The 23,336-nt window shown below is 46.0% G+C and overlaps 1 long non-coding RNA gene across 1 annotated transcript; it reads left to right on the top strand.

Moving 5' to 3' along the window:
- The first annotated feature begins 16,722 nt into the window (after positions 1 to 16,722).
- Positions 16,723 to 23,001, top strand: LOC135326621 (uncharacterized). Its single transcript, XR_010386922.1, has 2 exons — positions 16,723 to 16,929; positions 22,001 to 23,001. It is a non-coding gene; the product is annotated as an uncharacterized LOC135326621 (long non-coding RNA).
- The last annotated feature ends 335 nt before the right edge of the window (positions 23,002 to 23,336 follow it).

Below are 23,336 nucleotides of genomic sequence, written 5' to 3'. Positions count from 1 at the left end.
GGCTGAATGGCAAAGCTCAGAGGGTTGTGCTCAGCAGTGCAAAGTCTACTTGGAGGCCAGTAACTAGCGGTGTGCCCCAGGGGTCAATGCTGGGTCCAATATTGTTCAACTTCTTCATCAGTGACCTGGATGAAGGGACAGAGTGCACCCTCAGCAAGTTTGCTGATGATACAAAACTGGGAGGAGTGGCTGATACACCAGAGGGCTGTGCTGCCATTCAGAGGGACCTGGACAGGCTGGAGAGATGGGCAGAGAGGAACCTCATGAAGTTCAACAAAGGCAAGTGCAGGGTCCTGCACCTAGGGAGGAATAACCTCATGTACCAGCACAGGCTGGGGGATGACCTTCTGGAAAGCAGCTCTGTGGAGAAGGTCCTGGGGGTCCTGGTGGACAAGAAGTTAACCATGAGCCAGCAATGTGCCCTTGTGGCCAAGAAGGCCAATGGTATCCTGGGGTGCATTAGGAAGAGCATTGCCGGCAGGTTGAGGGAGGTGATCCTCCCCCTCTACTCAGCCCTGGTGAGGCCGCATCTGGAGTACTGTGTCCAGTTCTGGGCTCCCCGATACAAGAGAGACATGGACGTACTGGAGCGAGTCCAGCAGAAGGCCACTAAGATGATGAAGGGACTGGAGCATCTCTCATATGTGGAAAGACTGAGAGAGTTGTGACTGTTCAGCCTGGAGTAGAGGAGGCTGAGGCGGGACCTTATCAATGTGTATAAATATCTGAAGGGAGGGTGTAGAGAGGATGGGGCCAGACTCTCTTCAGTGGTGCCCAGCGACAGGACAAGAGGCAATGGGCACAAACTGAAGCACGGGAAGTTCCTTCTGAGTATGAGGAAAAACTTCTTTACCGGGAGGGTAACCAAGCACTGGAACAGGTTTTCTAGAGAGGTTGTGGAGTCTCCATCCTTGGAGATATTCAAAAGCCATCTGGACATGATCCTGGGCAATATGCTCTAGGTGAGCCTGCTTGAGCATGGGGGTTGGACTAAATGATCTCCAGAGGTCCCTTCCAACCTCAACCATTCTGTGATTCTGTGAAACACAAGAAAGCAGCTGAGGAATGAAGACAGGGACAGAAAAGGCCTCTCCTCCCACACAGGTTGCAGCCCTCGCAACACTGAGGTTTCAGCCAACCGCAGCAGGCATTCTCCACAGCAGGGCAGCTAAGACAGGAGCCTGAAAGGTCTTGAAGGTGGTGAGTTTCAAAGGGAACTTAGAGGACAACAAAAGGGGAAACTGAGAAGACCACACTGAACTCAGGCAATCTTACCCTTTCTGTGTAAGTAGTATATTTCGCACAGCAGAGTAATGCTTCTAATGTAGCAGAAATAACTTCTTTCACAGAGTACCACGGCCTGAGAAAACTTTCATTTTTCCTCTCTAATTACGATTTACATATTGATAGGTATGACCATGCTAGAGGCATGCTCTGAGCAGGGAGGACATAGCTTCTTCCTCAGAAAATGTGAATAACAGTGAGAAGTTAGTATATACGCTTTATGCTGCATTCTCTGAATTGCCTTTTTGTGATTTTTGTATAGATACTCTGCTTACAAACAGCTGTTTCAGGACTTGTTTTTCCACTTTAAAACTTATCAGAAATAATGGCTGGGGTTGAAATATGCAAGAAGACTGTGTGATGCCTTCCATTGCCTAGGCACAACTAAGCTGTTAAGCTTTTGTGATTTTACTCCTCAGCTCCTGAATCTTATTGTTCCACATGCACAAAAGAATGATGTTTGCCTGGGCAGTGTGGTTAGCCTACAGGCTCAAAGGCACTGCTTAGGGTCCTGTGCTTGTCCCTGTGGCTGAGATTTGGATTCCCATTTGCCTGTTTTTCCTTGACATCTCCTCACCTCCCAAAGAATCTCCTGGGTGCTGTAGTTTAGTTGCCTGTTACAGGCAAAAGGATCGCAGAATCATTTTTATAAATTGACTTAAGCTCCTCTGTAATATACTCCCTTCATTGAGAGTCACTTCCAGGATTTCCTTTTTAGGGAACTGCATTTATTGGGGGCAAGTTTATGCATATTTGTTCTTGTATCAGCGTTACTTGTGAGCGTAACTGGTTCTCTGTCCCTAGAGCAACTTCTATTATATGTAACAATCATATTTCCTCTGTCTTAGTTTTGCTATGTCAAATTACATTCTCCTAGTGTGCTTTTGAATGATTGGCACTTCATTTTTGGAGCATCTTCATAGCTTGCCTTTGTCACTTTTTGTTTGAATCTCAGTTCCCTTTTTTCAAATGGGACCAGAATTGCTCACGCAATTTGTATGATATCTCTCAAGTGACAGTATGAACAGTTCTGTGGCTGCTGAGGAACTATTGCTTTTTTCATGATTCTACTGGTGGATTAGTAGTTGATGATTAGCTGATACGCTTCGTTTTGTATCTGGATAAGAATTTGCAGCAACCTCCACATTTACTGAGCCTTGGTTTAGAGCAGAAATTCTTGTGCTGCTGCATTTTTGTACTGAGGAGTTAGTCAGTAGGTGCTGCTGTCAGTGCCGGCCTGGAATTCAGAGCTCTCCTCTGGGCACTCAGTGGGAAATAATGTGGGAATGAGGGTAATTCGTGAAAGGCTCTAGCAACTTTGTTTGCTGTGAGGGAAGAAACTTGACGGCTTTCAGGAGAATGCTCTTTGTGATTAAGGGAATAAGTTCAGCATATGATCTTTAGAGCCACTTTCTGAATGGATCTGAGTGGGGTAAGGCTGTATTTCAGGACGGAAGAGGATGTTGCAGTAGTTGAGCTCATCATGCCTTGAGGAAGAGATGTAATTATGCAATAGCTTGTGAAGGCAGTACCTCACCCATGTTCCGCAGCCTGTGCAAGACTTGAACAAGGGGCATAAGAATGTTTAAAAAGGTTCAAGCCAAAAACTATATGCCTCGTAATTATCCTCCTGCGTGCATCATAATTAATTGAAGCTCTCTCAGGAGCGCCCTTCTTGATCTGTCCTGCTGTTTTGGTCACATCTGTGAACATGAAGTTCAGAGGAAATCAGGGGGAATAGATTCACAAATACAGTTACTTTGCAAGGCTCTGGCATACTGTGTGCCAAAGTCAAGCTGCATATAAGTACCAGGTGCTTTTCTAATCACTCTGTTATGGAAATTAGGCTTGTTGGCCACCATAACAGGGCTCGACCCTAGGTTCCCGCAAGTACAGTTCAGAGCCAATCAGAATCAAAGCAAATTAAATAATTAAATTTTAATCACGCACGTGCCGTAATAACAGCTCGAGCTGGGTGCCTCCAAAGAGGAACCCCAACAAAAAAAATCCTGGGCAATTATAGTTTTTTCAACTTAAGTTTCCCACCCCTCACGCAGTAGTTAGACCAATAGTAATTTTTAGATCTGGGGTCTCCTGCTTCTCATTGGATCTCACTGTTGTTCCTAGGTAAGCTGTTTTTCTCCTTATCTTTATTTTTTGCGGTCTCTGCTGACGGTTGTACCTTTATTTTGGTTGGGTCTTACTGTTTTCTCTCAAGGTCCTGAGGAGGAGGAGGAGGAGGTGATTCTAAATCATAACAATTAACACTGCCCCAGCAGTGAGCTAAGGCTTTGCCCCTCAAGGTCCTAATGCCCTGCACTGGTCTTATTTCAAAGCCTTGACACCCTCCCTTTTGGAGTGTGAGACGCAGGAACGCAGACTGCTTGTAACTTCCTTATCTTCCCAGCTGGAACCAGCTCTGAGGCGCTTTTCTTCCTGGACTAAGTAAAAGTTCATTATTTTATCTAAGTGCGGCCTAAGGCTTCAGCAAATTCAGCTACTCATGCTAAGCAAGTTTTAGAGAAGTTGTGCTAAGCAGCTACAGTTTCAGTTTGCTATTCCTTAACAGTCCCCCCTTTGTTTTTATTAAGCATCCCTGCTAATGCTTTAAACAGAGTTCTCGAAGCCTTTTGAGGCGTACTATCACTTTCCATAATCTTATGTATAATATAATCATAAGTAATAGGCATAACAGTTAACACAACTACTACTGGGTGCAACACATGATTATAAATCCCTGTTGCAGTTGGTGACCATCCTAGAAGAATTTGCCAGCCATGATGTTCTCTGTCCTTCTTTACCCTTTCCAAGATGTGGTGTATCTCTTCCGCATCATGATGAATGGTGATGAGAGGGTTTTTTTTTTTTTGTCCATTGTTTCGGGCGAGTTCTAGCAGTCGACGCAGGTCATCATGTTGCAGTAGTTTCTTCACCAGTGTGAGATTCATTCCAATGGGGGTAGGTAGTAGATTTTGAATTAATGTATAATTAGATTGTAACAATTGATAAGATCTAATAGGAGCTGAATAATTAAAGTCGCATCCCATAATTTTGGGTAAAGTTACAAATACAAATATTTGAGTAATTAATTACTTGTATCTACAACAATGTTATCTATGAATATAAGATTACAAAATGTTCTTACACATACACATCCTTTTTTAACATATACAAGTACAGTTCAACTCTAACAGCAAAATAAGGTGGTGTGGATTGGTATCATTGAGCGTTTGTTTATTTATTTATTTTAAAGATTTTCAAGCCTTTTTTGCATACTTAGAACATACTGGATTAGTCGTTCATCTCTGTCTAACAGGCTGGTCTTAGCTGGAATAGTAAGTGCCTGGTATCGCTAAATGTCTCCCCAAAAGAATGTCTGCTGGTGTTAGTCCTATGGGTTGCCGTGGGGCATTTCAAACATCCCATAGAGCTAAGTTTAATGCTTCTGGCCATTTTAGGCTAGCACGTGTGCATATTCTTGTTCTTTTTTTTTTAAATGTTCTATTCATTCTTTCTACTTGTCCTGAAGATTGTGGGTGATAAGGGGTACATAGGTTTTTTTTTTATTCCTAATGATTTATATAATTGAGTGATTGTGCTTGCCATAAAATGGACACCCTTGTCTGAATCAGTGGCTTCTGGGACTCTCTACCTAGGTGTGATTTCTCTCAGTAAGGCTTTTACTACTCCCCCTGCATCAGCCTTTCTTGTTGGGAAAGCTTCTACCCAGTCTGATAACTGATCTACTCTCACTAACAAGTGTTTATACCCATTGGCAGATGTCATACCCGCATAATCTATTTGTAGCCTTTGGAAAGGGAAGTAGGCCCATGGTCGTCCCCCTAACTCTGAGCTTGGTTTGCTACTTAAAGTCTTCTGGCAGGTCAGGCAGCTATTCATTATTCTTTTAGCAGCCGCATAAATTCCTGGAGCAGGCCATACTTTCTGTACCTGCTTAGCTATTGCCTCGGCTCCCCCATGAGCTGTATTGTGAAACCACCTGGCTATAGTAATTAAATATTTTTTTGGTAGAATTGGTTTTCCTCCAATTGTCCATATTCCATCATCATTTTGTTTTGCTTCCCACTGTTCCCATTGTTTTTTCTTTTCCATGGAGCAGTCCTTTTCATACATGGTTTTGGGCTCTATTAAATTTGGCCACTCACTTTGGTTCATCCTTGGAACTGCCCCCATACATTCTCTCAGAGGTTGTCGAGCTGCAGCCTTCGCAGCAGCGTCAGTTAATGTATTTCCTCTACTACTTTCTGTAGTGTCTTTAGTATGGGCTGGGCAGTGTATTACAGCAATTTCTTTGGGGCAGTTGAACTGCTTCCAGCAAATCACGTATTTCTTCTCCACTAGCTGATTTCTTTCCTGATGACAAAAAAATCCTTGTTCTTTCCATAACATCCCTGTTGCATCAAATACTCCAAATGCATATTTAGAATCAGTATAGATATTTACCTGCAGCTTCTTACCAATTCTTGCTGCTTGGGTCAATGCTATTAATTCTGCTCCTTGAGCACTTACAGACGGAGACAAAGGATTGGCCTCAAGTACCTCAAAGATGTTAGTGACAGGATAACCTGAGTGGCGCCTTCCGTCCAAATAATAGGATCATCCATCTGTAAACAGAACTAAGTCTGGGTTTTCCAAAGGTTCATCTTTAAGGTCCTCCCGGGGCTTGCTCGAGCCGACGATCACCTGCTCACAGGAATGATGTGGCTCTCCATCCTCCAGCAGAGGCAATAGCATTGCTGGATTTAAGATATTGCATCTCTTTAAAGTCACATTATCTGCATGCAGTATTATCAGTGCATAGCGGTGAGCTCTCTGTGGGGATAGTGCTGGAGTTGCGTATTGTTTCATTAACAGTTCTACTTCATGTGGCACATACACAGTCAGTGAGTGACCCAAAACTTCAGGTCGTGTTTTTTCAAGAAGAGCTGCAGTAGCTGCTATTGCTCTGATGCATCCTGGAGTGCCTTTAGCTACCACGTCTAGCTGCGTGGAGTAATAGGCCACTGGTCTGCGGTGAGGACCTAGTTTTTGGGTCAGTACCCCACTTGCTACTCCCTGTCATTCATGGACAATTAATTCAAACGGTTTGCTATAATCTGGCAACCCTAGAGCAGGGGCTGAAACCAACGCCTTTTTTACAGATGTAAAAGCTTTCTCCCTTTCTGGGCCCCAGGCCAAAGGCTCTATCTCCTCTTTTTTTGTTGCCTGCACTAAAGGCTTAGTAAGTTCTCCTAACCCAGGAATCCATGGTCGGCAAAATCCTACAGCTCCTAAAAATCCCCTAAGCTGTTTTTTTGTTACAGGACGAGGCATATCAAGAATTGTCTTTACTCGTTCCAGATAAACTAACCTGTGTCCTTCCTTTAAAATAAAACCCAAATATTTTACCTCTCGTCGACACAGCTGAAGCTTAGACAGAGATGCTTGATGCCCTTTTTCTGCAAGAGCATTACATAGAGAAATAGTGTCTTTTAAACATGTCTCATAATCTTTACCTGCTAATAACAAATCATCCACATATTGTATTAACACTGAATGTCCTGGAAGTTCGATATCTGAGGGATCATTTTTGAGTATACGCGAAAAAATAGTTGGAGACCCAGTAAATCTTTGCGGTAGTCTCATCCAAGTTAATTGTCGTCCCTTCCAAGTGAAAGCAAAGAGATCTTGGCTATCTTCAGCTATCGGTATACTAGAAAAAGGCTGCCGTTAGGTCAATCACGGTAAAATAAGTTGCCCAGTGAGGTATTTGTAATAACACGGTTGATGGGTCAGGAACTACTGGGTGTGGAGTAATTACATGTTGGTTTATAGCCCTTTAGTCTTGTACAAACTGATACTCTGGATCACCATCAGAATCTTGCCTGTTCTTTTTAACTGGCAGAATTGGGGTGTTGTACAGGGATTCACAGACTCTAAGAATACCTAGTTTCAAATAATGATCAATTTGTTTTTGGATACTCTTCTCTGCTTCCTTTGGGATAGGGTATTGTTTAACTGTGGGAGGCAATCCCCCCTTTGTTTTTATCGAGACTGGACTAGCTGATTTCTGTAGTCCCACATCCATTCCTGAAGAGCTCCATAACTTTTTAGGAACTGATTCTAAACCTGTTGGAATCTGCAGATTAGTTGACTCTGGTTCTGGTGTCTTAGCCAGAATACATGAACCCATAATTATTAATTTTATCCCTTCCGGCTGTAAACAGATCTGAGTATCCGAGGCTTGCAGGAGATCTCTCCCTAAGAGGCAAGAGGGCGAGTCTGTGGAAATTATAAAGCAGCCCCACACTCTTTTACCTCCAATAGTGGGCAATAAAGGCTTAGATAACATTCGTTCGCCTTTTCCCATTACTCCTCGCATCACTATTTTATCTGGTGACTTGCATCCTTTAGGCTCAAAATTTAAAAGGGAAAGGGTGGCTCCAGTATCCACTAGAAAGGGAACTTCTAAACCTTCTGTATTTGCCATTACATGGCCCTTCAAATCCAAACCTATATCCCATAAATTTACCCCAATTTCCACAGTATTTTCTGAGTCTCCTATCTCCTGTCATTGTGGACTGACTGGGAATCGCCTGATCTCCTTCTTAGTGTTTGATTGTCTCATGCTGGCCCCTCTATTCCTAAATACACGGGGCCTCACTGGGCATTCCTGCTTCCAGTGTCCTTGTTCCCTGCAATAATGACAAACATCATTAACTCTTGATTGTACAGCACGTTCACTTTGATTCCATCTATCTCCCCTGGTTCTGCCGTGCCCCCTCCCCTTGCCAGCCTGGCATATGCTCTTTAAAATACTTAAAAGTGTGTCTTGTTGAGCCAGTCAGCTCTTATTGTCCCTCCTGGTTTGTGTTAGGTTATGGGACTAAAGGCTAATCTCCACACACACAGAGGAGCAGAGGAACAATGACAGGCTGAGGAACCCTCCGTAACCTCATCAGAACCAACAGGGCTCCCTAACATGGCTCCTCAGCCCATGATCCTGGTGTGACACCCACCACATGAGTCAGTGGTCTCCCTGGACCACCTTGCAGATCCCCTTGGAGGGGTTACTGCTTGCAGGGCTATGGGACTCAATACGGGATGCCAGGAAGAACATCTTGCAATTGAGACTCATTATGGGCTGTTTAGAGGAAAGACCCAAGGCAGTGAAAGAGAGGGATCAAGCTAGTTTTGGGGAGGAACCAATGTGGAAAAGCAGAAGAAAAAGGGGATAAAAGGTGCAGATTGCTTGTGAAAAGGTGCTTGGCCAGTAAGCTGCTCTGGCCCTGTGCCTGATAACTGCAGCCTGTCCTGTCCTCTTCTTAACTCCCTTGTGAACTATTCTCTGGGGTGAGGGGACCCTCTCCTTTCTGTTTGTGCAAGTGCTGTTTTCTGTGTTGAGCTGTGTGACTGGTGATAAATATATGCAGTGTGTGCAGGTGTGCTTGTCTGACTACTGGTAAAAAAGGTTCAGCCTTGCTATTGCCTGGACCTGGGGACATGGAGCTGTGGCAGCCTGGCTTCTGTTGGGCTATCGGATTTGGCATCTCCTACCTGAGTGCACATACACGGCTGAGTGGAGGCAGTCTCGTGTGGGAGCTCCCACTGCTGCTGTCAGTGCTGGCCCCTCTGTACCACTGGTGTTGTTAAAAAGCACGTGTGTGGTGGCATACTTTCCCAGCTGCTCAAATCTACCTATGAATGCAAAAGAAAGATGGTTTTGTGCTGCTTCCCAGCAGAAGCGACCAGCCTGTGCCTTGCAGTGGATTTCCCTACAGGAAAGGGGAGCTGCTCAACCTCATGCACTATCCCACAGGCCACTGTAGCATAAAGAGCTCTGTCTGTTTGCCTCTCCTTTCAGCTAGGAAGCTCAGGAGCAAGCAGTGCAAGCCAGACCCTGGACTGGGGAATCAGGGTGTCTGGGTGCTGTAGGGGCCTTCCTCCAGGGACACCCCCCCCCCCCCGAAGGTAAGCACTGCCCCAGAGCTGACACTGGACAGCCCAGGGACTGGCTGAGGCACAGAGGAGAGAAATGGCATTCCCCAGACTTGGCTGCCAGCAGTGCACTGGAGCTGGGAGGGAACCCAGGTGTCTGGGCTCCCAGTCAGCCTCTCCCCTGCTCTCCCCAGTAGACCCCTGCCTTTCACCTTCCCACCCAAACCAGAGAGGAGGGAGGCAGTCTTTGTGCACCAGCCCTGCACCACCCCCATGCCCAGCCCCGCTGCCCCAGGGCTGTGGGTGCAGCAGGTGCAGGTGTGCTGGACACTGTGCTGTGTGCACGCAGCACTGTGTTTGGGCAGGTGTGTGGAAAAGGGGCATGTGCAGCGTCCACGGCGTGCACAGGTCTCTTATCCCCATTCGGAACCACAGATATTAAGGGGGATCTTTGGCCACACCATGCTGCGTACTTCTGTAATATGCCCATTTAACGGTAAATTCTCTTGCTCCAAACCAACTGCAGGAGGTATCTTGGGGATGAAGGCACTCGCACCAGCTCCATGAATTCTGAGTCCATTGAACCACATCAGTGTGTCACAAGATGTGCAACTCGGGAAGGCGAGAGAAGAAAGAGGGAAAAAGAAGAATCAGAGACTCTAAATGCAGCAACTTAGGAAATTATTGTTGGTCTCTCTCATCTACTGACATAAACAAGCACAAAGTGCAATGGACTTTAGCAGCATTATTATGTTTTGGGAAGTCCAGTAAACTGGTGCTGCTTGGAAGATATACTGCAGAGGGAAATACAAGTTATCCCCGTACTTACCCTGAGATCTGCCTTGTGATAAGCTTGTATCACTGCTGCAATACCTTTGCTGAGGCAGCCTGGAAAAATGCAAAAAGACAGAGTGCCCATACCCTCTATTAGAACAGGTTTGGCTTTCAGGAACAAGGTGCTCTGAAAGACAGGAAATAAACTCTCCTGCATCATCTAGGAAAAACATTTTCACAGACAATGGACAAGCTGCATCAATCTCCTGGCAAACATCAACAAGCCATATAGTCTATGATGGCTTCCTTTCCCCTAAATGCCTGGCCTGTTGTTTATTTTAGCTGTGCTGACAGCAGATCGGCCCCTCTCCAGCAACTCAGTTGACAGTATGAGAAAGACAGGAGTGCAGCTCCCATCACCTTGCTCAGTGTGCTCTCAAGAGGACCAGAAAGAGAAGGACCAGGGTAATGTTTCGCCCCGGTCTCCTGTGGGACCTTCAATGAACTGCCACAGGCTCTTGCTTCCTTCCACAAGGGGCACTAAACCCACCCACAGCTAGCCTTGCTCATCAGGCCTTTTTCAAGGTACGCCGAGCAACCTTGAGGGCAGCTGCAAACAAGGAACTGTCCCCACAACCCAGTCCCCACAAAAATTGCGTTTAATTTACTGAGGGAAGAAGTCATTCACTGGCAACTTTCACACAGCATCTGCTCTAAAACTGACTGCTGGCACTCTAGTTTCTGAGGTCTGACAAGGCTTTGTCACCATAACTGGAGGGGAATTCCCCCCAGAAGGTAACACAGTACCTGCTGACATTCTTCCCACCAAGATCAGGCTCTTGCTGAGAAGCACATCCACCCTTCAGAGATGCCGAAACACAACGCCTCCAAACGTCTAAGTGCGACTCCGCAGTGACTGACCGAACATGTCGCAGGTTGCCTACATGGAGCAGAGAGAGAGCACAGGTGACTTTGCTGAGTAGCATCATCCTCAACTCCAGCAGAAAATGAGAAAGCCTCTTTCCCTTACAGAGCGTAACATCCTAGGTAAATCTCACCCACTGTCCCTGGTTTACTGAAAACAGACAAAAAATCATGGGAAGGACAAACCACCTTGAAACAGAAAGGTCACAAATGTTGCGCTTTTTTCTGTTTTTCCCCCTCTGATTAGAGGCCTCCATGAACATTTTTGCTAGCTCTCCAGATAGGCAGGAGGACACAACTGCATGCTGTTCGTTGCTTGCTTCCACCCAGGGGTCTCACAGGGAACATGCTCAGACCTGCTTCCCTGCAGGAAGCTTACATAGAAAATCCACCCACGAGGAGGGCTCTGATGGCTTTCCAGACTGTCTGTATTGTCAGGAAAAAAAGACAGTCTGCACTGCAGTCAGCGTACAAAGGAACAGGAATAACGCTGGGTTCTGGATTCAAAGAGGGAGAGAAGGGAGAGCAGTTCAAAAAGAAGAAGGAATCTCCTTGCTTTGAGAGAAGCCTGTACTCCAGGACTGTCATGCAGACACCGCAGACAGACACATGATAGGAAGAGAAGGGTCTTGTACAAACGTACGAGGGCCTGATACATTCCTTTAGGGAACGGGTGCTGTAAACATGAGGGGGTATTTTTCTGGTTCCAGTGTGGACTGTGTGGAAACAACTGCGGGGCGGGGGGGGTGGGGGGGAGGAGAAGAATACCCTAGTTTCTACCTCTCATCTAATATCTGAAAAAGAGTGATGAGAGACCTCCCTTATACTGCCAGGAGGAATGAGTGATAATTACCCTAAGAAGATAAAACTGTCAGTCAAGGGAAACGCCAGGACTGGCCTTCAGGAATCAGAGGTAGCTGGAGATGCCATGTTCTGAAATGTCTTTCAAGCCCTGCCCTGCAGCATATTGGAATCACATTAAGAGAAATAACCTGATAGCCGCTCTGTGACGTACTAAGTTGATCTTACTTCGGGAAGATTATGAATGAAGGAGCAGGGGGAAGAGAAGGAAGGAAGGGAGGGAAGATTGGGTCTCTTTGGACACCACTGCATTTGCCCAGCCACAGTATTTCTCGCCACAGTATTTCTCACTTCGGAATGATTTCTGAGGAGGGAACTAGAACATGTAGTTAAGTGTGTCATTAAATACTTAGGAAGCAAAATTGTTAGTGGAATTCTGTTTTTCCTTCCTATAGATATGTTCCTCAACAAAAAAAGAAAGACAATCCAATAACATTCAGAATCAGAGCTGGAAGATGGCTGGCAACACCTTTGCTCCGCTTATATTTCTTCATCATTTACAGTATTTTGAAAGCACAATTTGCTGTATGAGTGCCTCAGCTCTAGACACATTCTTTGAATTTAAATACGTTTTCAATGGCTGGTGACATCCACTGTACCCAAACTGTACTTGGGTTGCAACAAGATCAGTTTGCACTTGTAGCTCTTTGTTAGCTGGTGATTTGAGACCCAATTCTGCCAAAGCGTGCCTGTAGATAGAATTTTAAATGTTCGTGGTTTCAGAAGTTTCTTCTCGAGCAGCATCCCCTCCTTCACTGAGCTCAGGATGCCTATGCCACAGCTGTGTGGAGTATAAAATAATGAGGACTGAAAGCTTAAGTGTGTCTGTAACAAGGTGGAAGAGATGCTTATGGCTGCAACTCAGTATGAGAGGGAAAGCAGGAAAAAGCAGGAAAAGCAAAGAAGCGTTTTCAGAAAGGGCTAAAGAACCCAACAGGGGAGAAGAAGATTTAATACTGCAGCTGGGCATTTTTTTCTTCCCCAACTCTCAAATCAACTATTGATCAGCAAATTCAAACATTAACCAAGATTTGTTTTTTTTATCCCTCTCAGTTGTGCCAAACGTCAGTGTAATACATGCTAGGCCTTTTGTTTCAGCTGGTGCATCCTGACGGCATGGCAAAGCCAAGGCATTGTAGGTCCCCTGCTTACACCTGTCCGTAACTTTGTTGTGCTGGTCAGGATTCCCTGAGAGTTGTCATTAGGTGCAATTCATTTACCCAAGAACGTAAGACACTAGCTCCTCTTTAATATTAGCTGGCAGGTTATGTTATATAGCATCCTTTCCCAGAAGCAGTGGAGAAGAAGTCACAGTTCAACAGATAATGAGTTATTTTCCAAAATTCCTGGAAAGGACAATACCAATTGTAATTTGGCTCCACAATTTATAGTACACTGTTAAACACTGTGGAGAATGGCAAGAGGCCAGAAGGAGGCAGAATTGAGTAAAATTGCATCTCAGCTGTAAAACAGGTCATTTTGAATGCATGCAGTCCAGAGGCGCCTTAATTTTACAGACCTCCATACTACGAGCTCCAATTGAAACAAAATGCTTCTGTACATTGCTGCTTCATAATTTCATCTGTTAGATGCAGTTCCAACTCTTAGTCCTTTGGGTTCTGTAAAACAATCACTTCCATTGCAAAAATGAATGGTATTGAGAAAAAGCCTACTAAAAATGGGGGGGAGTAGCTGAATTTCACCCTACACGGGATTTTTACAGCAGCCCAAGTCACATATGGCAGCAATGGCTTCTGCAGAGAGGCCCAAAGCTGCCTTCTCCACAGAACTGACAAGGAAAAAAACCTTCATCCTGTTTGGCTGATCTCAAATATACAGGCCCAGAGCATCCAGGCTGTTAACAAGACTGCTTCAGAGTACCAGTCTGAAAGATTCAGCACCACTTTGTCCTGTGGTCACAATACTGGAAAAGCCCTGCCCAAACCTCAAAATCTATTCGCTAGTAGACATGAGGGAAAAAGGCCCACAAAGTCCTTCAAAATCAAGATGCCAAGCAAGAAGTATCGTTTGAATCCAGTTCACTCTAGCTGGCTATTCTGCAGATGAATAATGAGTTCACTGCCAACTTGCTGCTTATCATGCTTTGGACACAGCAAACAGGAAAGAAGAAAAGGTTGGGGGGGGGAAGGGGGAGAAAGGAAAGAAGACAGGGAGCAGAAATGGGCATTTTGGGCTGATATTGTTAGGATACCAGACAGTTATCAACAAGAAAATAGGCTGGGCTGTCACATTAAACATGGCTTTTGACAGCTGAGAAACAGCAGGGCCTGGATGCAGAATCAATTCCTGCCACAGACTTTTCTTCTCAGGAAGTTCTTGTCCATTCCTGCTTAAAACAAGACCTGGGCACCCCTCAGCCCCTTAAAGGGGCTGTAAACTGGAGCGGAAAAGTGCCCGACTCACCTTATTGTGCCAGTCTTGCTCAAACCCCTCCTAACACTTCACTTAGATGTGTGGCACTACAGTACGTGATCATGACAATTCAGATTCCCAGAACACCTAGCTGGAGCAGGAGAGACTTCTAGTCTCTACTCTAGCATTTCTCACTGCTGAGGGCTTGCCTTTGCAACCTTGAGATTGTTTGTATTTCAAGAAATTGTATTTTAAACTGCCAAAAGTCCTTCTAAGCAAGTAACGCATAGCACGGGAGCTGTCAGGACACATCAGCTCCTTAGTCCCACTGAGCTTCCTTTCACCTGCTTGAACTACAAGAACTAACTGCAGCAACACATTATTCTTTTTTAGAAAAACCTACAGTGCAACCACCTCATGTATTTTCCCAGTGTATTTCCCAGTACCTTATAGGCAGCAGAGAGATGCTGAAGCTGGAGAATAAGGAGCTGGCTCCAGGTTTGCAGAGTGTTCTCTGGCAGTTCTCCCTCTCTCTGCGGCTGGACTCCTCAGCCCTTCTCCTCTTGGCGGAAGCTCAACTGCTTGCCCATCTCCAATAGACTTTTTTGTGCTCTTGCAGTATAAAGGAACTCACTAGAACAGCAGAAGGTGGCACATCCACAATAACAGCTCTACACCTCCCTACTTCCCAGCTGTTGGCTCTGAAGCAGGAAAACATCAGAGTTGCTCTGCTTAAAAGAGGCAAGGACAGTTCCCCCTGCCCCCACCAAATGGTTCTTCTCCCTTATCATCCAAAACAGCTGAATCCTTTAGACTGCCTCCTTCCCAGAAAAGATCTGCCCAAAATATAAGCAACTAAACCTTGTATCCAGCAACTGCTGAAGATCAAATTCAGCTATAGGCACCTGGTGCCACCAAAAGATTAAAGAACGTCATAATCATAGGATGTTGCAGGAAGAGCCTCTTGAAAGGGATCTTAAACTCATGGCTGTAACTTCTCTTCCACTTTTCTGAAGCTGTCTCATGGGTCTATGTTACCACAGTCCAAAATAAGTTGTCCACAGTCCAAAAGGGGGTCCAAAAGTTGTCCAAAGTCACCACAGTCCAAAAGCCCTCCCTATTCTGCTTGAAAGTCGTTCAGAAAAGCTCAGATGCCCTCTTTCAGCCTTATTCATATGCTGTTAAGAGCATCAGCTTGTAGAAATTCTTATGCTAATGTCAGAAACTGTCAGCAGCCATGTTATGCTGAGTACCTGCCCTCTTACCTGAGCAGTTATTAGGTTTCATCTGTATCAACAAGACATAACAGTGTAGCATGCAGCTGATGGAACACTATTTCAGAAAATTTATTTAATTTTCCTCTCCTATTTCCTGCATGCTGTTGCCAATAATTCTGAAACCACGTCCTCCACAAACATCTCTTCGAATACAAGGTGGTTGCTTACAAAGTGCTTCCCAACATATTTCAGAGCAAATGAACCTCCAGAAGACAGCCAGCCACACTCCGCAAGACAGCCTGGGACGCTCGCATGCTCAGCTGAAACCTTCTCCCGCATCCCCACGATTGTTGCTACAATGCAAGTACACATGCCAGCACAGACACAGCCGTCCTAAACGCAGCTCTCTCCTGCCTGCCACAGCCACTCACACAAAAAGCCTCCATGGCCTGGGCAGCTCTTCCACTTGGGGGAGACACCCAAGAGTTCCCGCTCCTACAGCACCTCCTTTATCCTGGCAGCACTACGACCTCTCACTGCCCTTCAAATCCAACACTCCCAAAAAGAACGACAGCTGCAACAACAGGAAAAACACAATCCCCAGGGTTCCCAAAACTAACACCTGCTGCCACCTACCTGGGAGCTGCTGCCTGAGCTCGACCAGTCCATCGGCTGGGGTGACCTGGCCGATGCCAGCCCAGCTGTCTTCACCACCTGCAAAGCAAAAGGAGGCATTTTAAGGCAAAGGCCCTTGGAAAGAACCACCAAGAGCCACTGCCTCTTCTCTGTCGGGTCCTGCCACATGCCAAGGACAGCAAACACATGCCCAGGTGTCCCAGCAACAACGTCTGTTGCATTATGCTCCATTCTGGGCACAACCAAAGGCACACAAGGTACACATTTGTGCTCCACTGTGTGCAAAACCAAAAGCACACAAGCATGGATGCACAATTGTGGAGGACTGGCTTGAGGGCAGAGGTCATGTGAAGATTGAACAACTAAAGGAAGCAGAACTAAGTGCATATCGCACACAGTTGATGTGAGCCAAGTCCCGTATGAGAGTAAAAACAGCTAGAGCCAAGGACACATTGTCCTTGGCTCCAAGGTGTTATCAATGATTAGTCCTGGGAACTTGCGGGTGATGTAATGCAGAAGTTGCTGGGTAAACCAAATTGCTGTTACCAATAAGGAGCTCAGCTTTTGCAATATGTATGAGCCTGATTAGTCCTGTGCTATATAAAGAAAGACCACGCCTAATAAAGTTGAAGTACACTGATCACTCATATTGAGCGTCTGGGTCTTCCCTCCGTCGGCTCCTCCCGTGCAAGTTTCCAACAAATGGCGCCCGAACAGGGACCCGGTGATTAAAAACTCAGGAGTCGACAGAGTGCTAGAGACAGCTGGTCCTGCTGTGCTATAGGCGACGTGACACAAAAGGGGGTCTACGTGCCAGAGTTACAGAGGAGGTGGAGAGGACACAAACAAAGGGGGTCCGTGCCCAGGACAAGACGGGGTCCTGCCAGAAAGTCTCGCCGCAGGTCTTGCAAAGGTTGCAACGGTACGTGAGTAACCATGGAGCGACAAGCGGCTTATGATTTATTAAGATGCTTTTTAGAAAAGCGAGGTATTCAAGGAATAGAATGTCATAAGGAACTCCCAGGGCTATTAGCTTACGGAGTGGCTAAGGGGTGTTTTGTTAACCCAGATACCGTGTTCGAACAAACTGAATGGAGAAAATTTGGGGATAAGTTGTTTGATGAAGTAATAAGTGATAACAAGACAGCAAAAAAGCTGATGAAGCCGTGGAGGGCAGTTACTAATGCTCTTGCAGTACATCAGGCTGAGCAGAAAGTAGCTGCCGCCGCCGCGGAGCGTTTGGGACGCCCCGATGGGTTCAAGGAACCCCCGCATGCAGAGGTGTCCCCTGTGTCCCCATACCCATCGCCCCCCTCGATCCGAACCTTTACTATTGCTCAGGGAGGGTCTGGGAACACGGGCCTGCCAAAAGGAGTAACATTGAGCATGCGGCAGATCCCCCCTCCTCCCTCAGCACCTCCAATAGAGGATGGGAGGGGGGGGGGCGGGGGATCGGAAGCAAACCCTTTTTTCACAAACACCAACCCATTTGTATCAGGTCCCGCGAGTAGTGCTAATAAGTGGGAAAAAATAGCAAGGGAAGCTATGCAGGAAGGGAATTACGAGGCAGCAGTACAACTAAGTCAGGCATTCCCCGTGGCATATTCGCCCCCCGATGCTCAGGGAAATGTCACCGTAAATATGACAAATCTAGATTGGAAGTTGTTAACGCAATTGAGATCTACTGTAAATGATTCGGGAATAAAGGGGGAACCAACCCGACAGATATTGGATTATATTTGGGGAACAAATATATTGTTGCCGGGGGATATACGCAGCATAATGAAGTTAATACTAACACAGCATCAGCAGCTGCTGTTTAACGCGCATTGGCACGCAGTATGCCAGGGAGCGGTAGCTGTTATAAGGGCTCCAGGGGACCCGTTGTATGGAGTAACGTTAGATGAGTTGATGGGGATAGGCGCGTATTTCCGTTTAGAAGCGCAGGCCCTGCTGGGACCAGATAAAGCTAAAGAATCAATGAAACTAGCAAGGCGGGCGCTTGATCAATTAAAGGAGCCAGGGGGTATCCCATCTTATATGGGAATAAAGCAGGGCCGGGAAGAGCCTTTCGGCTTGTTTATTGACAGAGTAGCCAATGCTATACAAGCAGCAGGGGTACCAGATTATCTGAAGGGGACTATCTTGAAACAATGTGCAATACAGAATAGTAACCCTTCAACGCGTAGTATTTTAGCCACGCTCCCGGGAACATGGACTATTGAGGAGGGGCTAGAAAGAATGGCGCAGGTACCTGTAGGACCGCAAGCTATGCTAGTAGAGGCGGTGAGACAATTAGGAGAGAGCATGAGAGAGCAAGCACAGGCGTTGCGGGATAATATGCAACAGAATCAAAGACAGGTATTCGCTGCCCTTGCTCCTTTGCAAAATCCCGGCGGAAATATCCCCCCTGATCGACGATTGGCACGCTGCTACCGATGCGGCGTTGCGGCACGCTGTTACCGATGCGGCATTGTTGGCCATCTTCGCAGAGAATGCCAAGCTAGTAGAGTATGGTGTCCCAACTGCAAAAGCAGTAGACATGACGGAGCGGCTTGCTGGAAGGCTGGTTCGGGAAACGCCCAAAGAAGCGGGACGAGCCGCCCTGCGACGACACAAAAGGCGGCCTTCACCACAACAACAACCCAGCAACCCCCGCAGTTAACACAACTACCGACCCCCCCGGCGCCCAGCTCCACTCCGAACAGCATGAATCCCTTTGTCTTCGACCAGCCACCAGAGGGAGTCTCGGACTGGACTTGGCAACAGCAGTAGACGCCACCTTATTGGATACAAAGCCAACAAGAATCCGGACGAATGTCTATGGACCAGTAACTATTAATCATGAGCCGATAGGTGCCTTACTGATTGGAAGATCGTCCGCTACAATGAAAGGATTACAAGTTTTGACAGGATTGATCGACAAGGACTATTTCGGGGAAATACAAATTGTGGTTTCAGCAATGTTTCCACCTATGCACATACCACAAGGATCGAGAATAGCTCAACTTATTCCGCTTCCCCACCTGACTGAAGGGGTGGCACCAGCGAAAGAGCAACCACGAGGCTATGGTGCTTTTGGTTCCACTGGAAGTGCAGCATTACTGACTGTCGGAATGCATCAAAGGCCCCGACAAACCGTGACTGTAAAGTATAAAGAAGAATCTATACGCACTAATGCCTTATTGGACACTGGAGCGGATGTATCAATAATTAGCACTAAGATTTGGCCCCAACATTGGCCAACCCGAGAGACCAGCTCTATGGTAGCTGGGGTAGGCGGGGTCACCCTCGCCCGAAAATCATCGACGCTACAATGGACTATAGGGAACAAGGTGGTGAATTGCTCCGTTTCCATTTTACCCCTACCTGAAGGAGTGCAAACATTAATAGGGCGCGATATCCTTGCCCAGATGGGTATGGTGCTTACCTCGGAACACCCTTTATAGCACCGGCCATTGCCTGGACTTTCCCAATCCCACTCAGCTGGAGGACTGATCAGCCTGTGTGGGTAGAGCAATGGCCGCTTAAACGGGAAAGTCTCATTCAAGCACATGAACTAGTAAAGGAACAGTACAAACAAGGTCATCTAAGACTATCTACCAGCCCTTGGAATACCCCAATATTTGTGATCAAGAAAAAATCCGGCAAATACAGACTTTTACATGATCTACGTGCTGTAAACAGACAGATGTATGACATGGGTGCTTTACAACCGGGGTTACCCAGCCCAGCAATGATCCCAGAAGGCTGGCACCTGCTAATCGTAGATTTAAAGGACTGTTTCTTTACCATAGCCCTCCATGAAGATGATAAACAGCGATTTGCATTTACACTCCCTGCTATCAATAGAGAGGGGCCAGACCAAAGATTTGAGTGGACAGTACTACCGCAGGGTATGCGAAACTCACCAACCCTCTGTCAACTCTATGTCGATGCGGCACTTCAACCGTTACGTCAACAGTGGCCAGAGACCATGATATATCACTACATGGACGACATATTGTTGGCACAAAAAAACCCTTTTTCTCCTGAACAAAAATTTGATCTAATCACACAATTAAAGAAAAAGGAACTTGTGGTGGCTCCGGAAAAGGTACAGGAATCCAGCCCCTGGCAGTATCTAGGTTGGCATATTTCGAATGCCACCATCAGACCACAGAAATTGACAATCAGGACTGACATAAGAACACTCAATGATGCTCAAAAACTATTAGGAGACCTCCAATGGATCCGTCCGGTTGTCGGCATTCCTAATGAACTTTTAAATCTGCTACGCCCCTTGCTGAAGGGAACAGACCCAGCGGCTGCCGTCACGCTCACAGAGGAACAGCAACGGGTACTCCAGGAAATTGCATCCCTAATTACTACGCGTGCTACGCACCGACGCCTGGAAAATCAGCCACTTGATCTTACTATATTATGTGGCCCACAATACCTAATGGGAGCCATTACACAACACAAAATAAAAACGGGGGAAAGAAGAGGGTTGGCGGAACCCATTGTACTAGAATGGGTAGCACCACCGTTACAACCAAAACGAACTATTCAAGAAAAAATTTCAACGCTGGCCGAACTCATTAGGAAAGGAAGAAACCGAATATTGCAAATTGAGGGAGCACCACCGAATACCATTTGGCTGCCATTGAAACCCAACGACCTAGAGTGGTATATGCAAAACTCAATGGAGTTACAAGCCGCTTTGTTACAGGATGGGGCGAATATAGTAGCAAAGCCGCTGCCGTCCACTACATTAGCGTGGATGGAGAACCATAACTGGATAATTAAGCCCAAGCGGTCTGCGTCACCGCTGCAAGAGGCACAAACAGTATTTACTGATGCAGGAAGACGGTCCAGGACTGCTGCAGTGACATGGAGAGATAAGGAGGGCTGGAAACATAAATTATTAGCTGCCCAGGAAGGAGATTCGCTGCAAACCTTGGAACTTTTTGCTGTTGTCTGGGCATTTGTGAAATGGAAAGATACACCACTAAACATAATATCGGATTCGTTGTATGTAGTAGGCCTCGCTGCTAGAATCGAAGACTCCAATTTACGAGACATCAAGAATAAAAGACTGGCGAGCCTACTGATTAGTTTGCAAATTGCTATTGAACAGCGACAGGAACCATATGCAGTAGTCCACATTAGGAGCCATCTCTGGGAGGAAGGTCTAGGAGAAGGCAATGCCAGGGCAGATAGACTGGTGGCTGCTCCAGCAAGGGAGGCGCCGCTATCGCCATTTTGCCGGGCCAGAGAAGCACATGCTACCTTTCACCAAAATGCAAAAGGACTCGCCCGGGTCTACCAGATAAGCAGGACCGACGCGCAGGCTATAGTAAAATCATGCCCCATATGTAGTCACCATAATGCGGGTGTAGGAATAGGGGTGGGAGTGAACCCACGAGGTCTAAAGGTGAATGAGATCTGGCAAATGGATGTTACTCACGTGCCTAGTTTTGGTCGGCTTAAATATTTGCATGTGACGATAGACACTTACAGCCATATGATATGGGTGACACCACAGTCTGGGGAAAGGGTGCGAGATGTACGCCGCCATCTCACCAGCTGTTTTGCTGTAATGGGGGTCCCAGAAGCCATAAAAACAGATAACGGCCCTGCTTATGTCAGTAAAGCCATTAAGGAGTTTATGAACTTATGGAATATCAAACATGTAACAGGCATTCCCCATTCACCCACAGGTCAGGCGGTTGTTGAACGAGCAAACAGCACTGTCAAACAATACATAGAAAAGTTTAAGGATATCCTAGACATCAAGGAAAAAATTGATAAGACCCTATTCGTACTAAACTATTTGTGTGTATTCGGGGATGACAAAGAACCACCAGCAATCAAACATCATATAGAAGAAGAAAAGGCTGGTAGTCGGACCTTTAGTGTAAAATACCGGGACATGAAAACGGGAGTATGGATAGGTCCAGCAGAGGTAATATATGTAGGGCGCGGTTATGTGTGTATATCTTCTCCCACAGGACCGGTTTGGGTTCCCAGCAGATTTACGAAACCTGTGATAGACGAAGGAGCGACTGTGGACAAAGACTATGCTCAGAATCGGACAGACAACTCTGCGCAAAATTGTCCTATTGATCATGATAATTGCTGAAGGGTCTACAATGTTGTCTCAGATTGATACTCAACAGAATATGTGGGTTACATGGGCTAACGAAACTAACCAGCGTACCTTTTGTTTGTCTCTAGCCTCAGGAAGTGATCCCTTCCGGACGTGTCTGTTTGGGGTGCCTATAGGAACTCCAAAGGAATTGGTCAAGCTGTTAGGCCCGTACTCAACTTCGCTTACTCTCTTAAGTGGGTCCTTCTCGAGCAACCTCTCAGACGGAGTGGTTGCTGCACTGCAACATCTTAATATTTCGTTGCCATGGGATCCACAAGAATTAGATTTGTTAGGGTCAGTAGCAGTAGGAAACACTAGTGATAATTGGACACAAACCTGTTTTATACTAAATAAAGGTAAACAAAATAAGACTCATTGGACGAACATAACGTCTAGAACTTTAGGGTTTAACGCCAACGGTAATTATTGTGGGTGGAATAACTCCAATAATAGTGAGCCACTTGGGGCCTATGGAGTAAATGATCACAACTCAATGTGGCCCATGAGTGCCCCTAAGGCACTGCCTCCTGGTATTTTTCTAATTTGTGGTGACAGAGCATGGCAAGGTGTGCCAGGAAATGCTTATGGGGGACCTTGTTATATAGGACGCCTAACACTCTTTGCCCCTGACTTACATGATCAGCGTTGGTCAAATCTGACTGCAGCAATCAGACATAGAAGAAGTGAGAATCGTCGAGGCAAGCGTGAATTGAAAAAACTAGGTTCAGATTGCGCTGATGATGTAGAATTATGGGGGCCTGCGGAAAGGTTTTTCGCCGCAGCTTTAGCTCCTAACGTTGCAGTTGCGCATGCCATGTCTAATCTAAATAAACTTGCTTGTTGGGCTGTTAAACAATCAAATGTTACTACACAAATTCTCTCTGAAATGTCACAGGATATGGATAGCCTGAGACATGCAGTGTTGCAAAATAGAGCAGCTATAGACTTTCTGCTTTTAGCACAGGGACACGGGTGTGAGGATTTTGAAGGAATGTGTTGTTTTAATCTTTCTGATCATGGACAGTCAATCTATGAGCAATTGAAATGGCTAAAGGACCACACCCAGAGAATCACCGTACAGTATAATTGGTTTGATGATCTGTTTAGAAAGATGTTTGGTAATGTGAGTACCTGGATTTTGAGCTTGATCAAAGAAGGGCTATGTATTCTATTCATAATTGTATTAGTTTTAATTG

The sequence above is a fragment of the Dromaius novaehollandiae genome, unplaced genomic scaffold (assembly GCF_036370855.1).
Source record: "Dromaius novaehollandiae isolate bDroNov1 unplaced genomic scaffold, bDroNov1.hap1 HAP1_SCAFFOLD_103, whole genome shotgun sequence".
In the NCBI taxonomy this organism is placed as follows: Eukaryota; Metazoa; Chordata; class Aves; order Casuariiformes; family Dromaiidae; genus Dromaius; species Dromaius novaehollandiae.
Note: the sequence above shows the minus strand (reverse complement) of the source record. Positions and strands in the feature narration are given on the sequence as shown.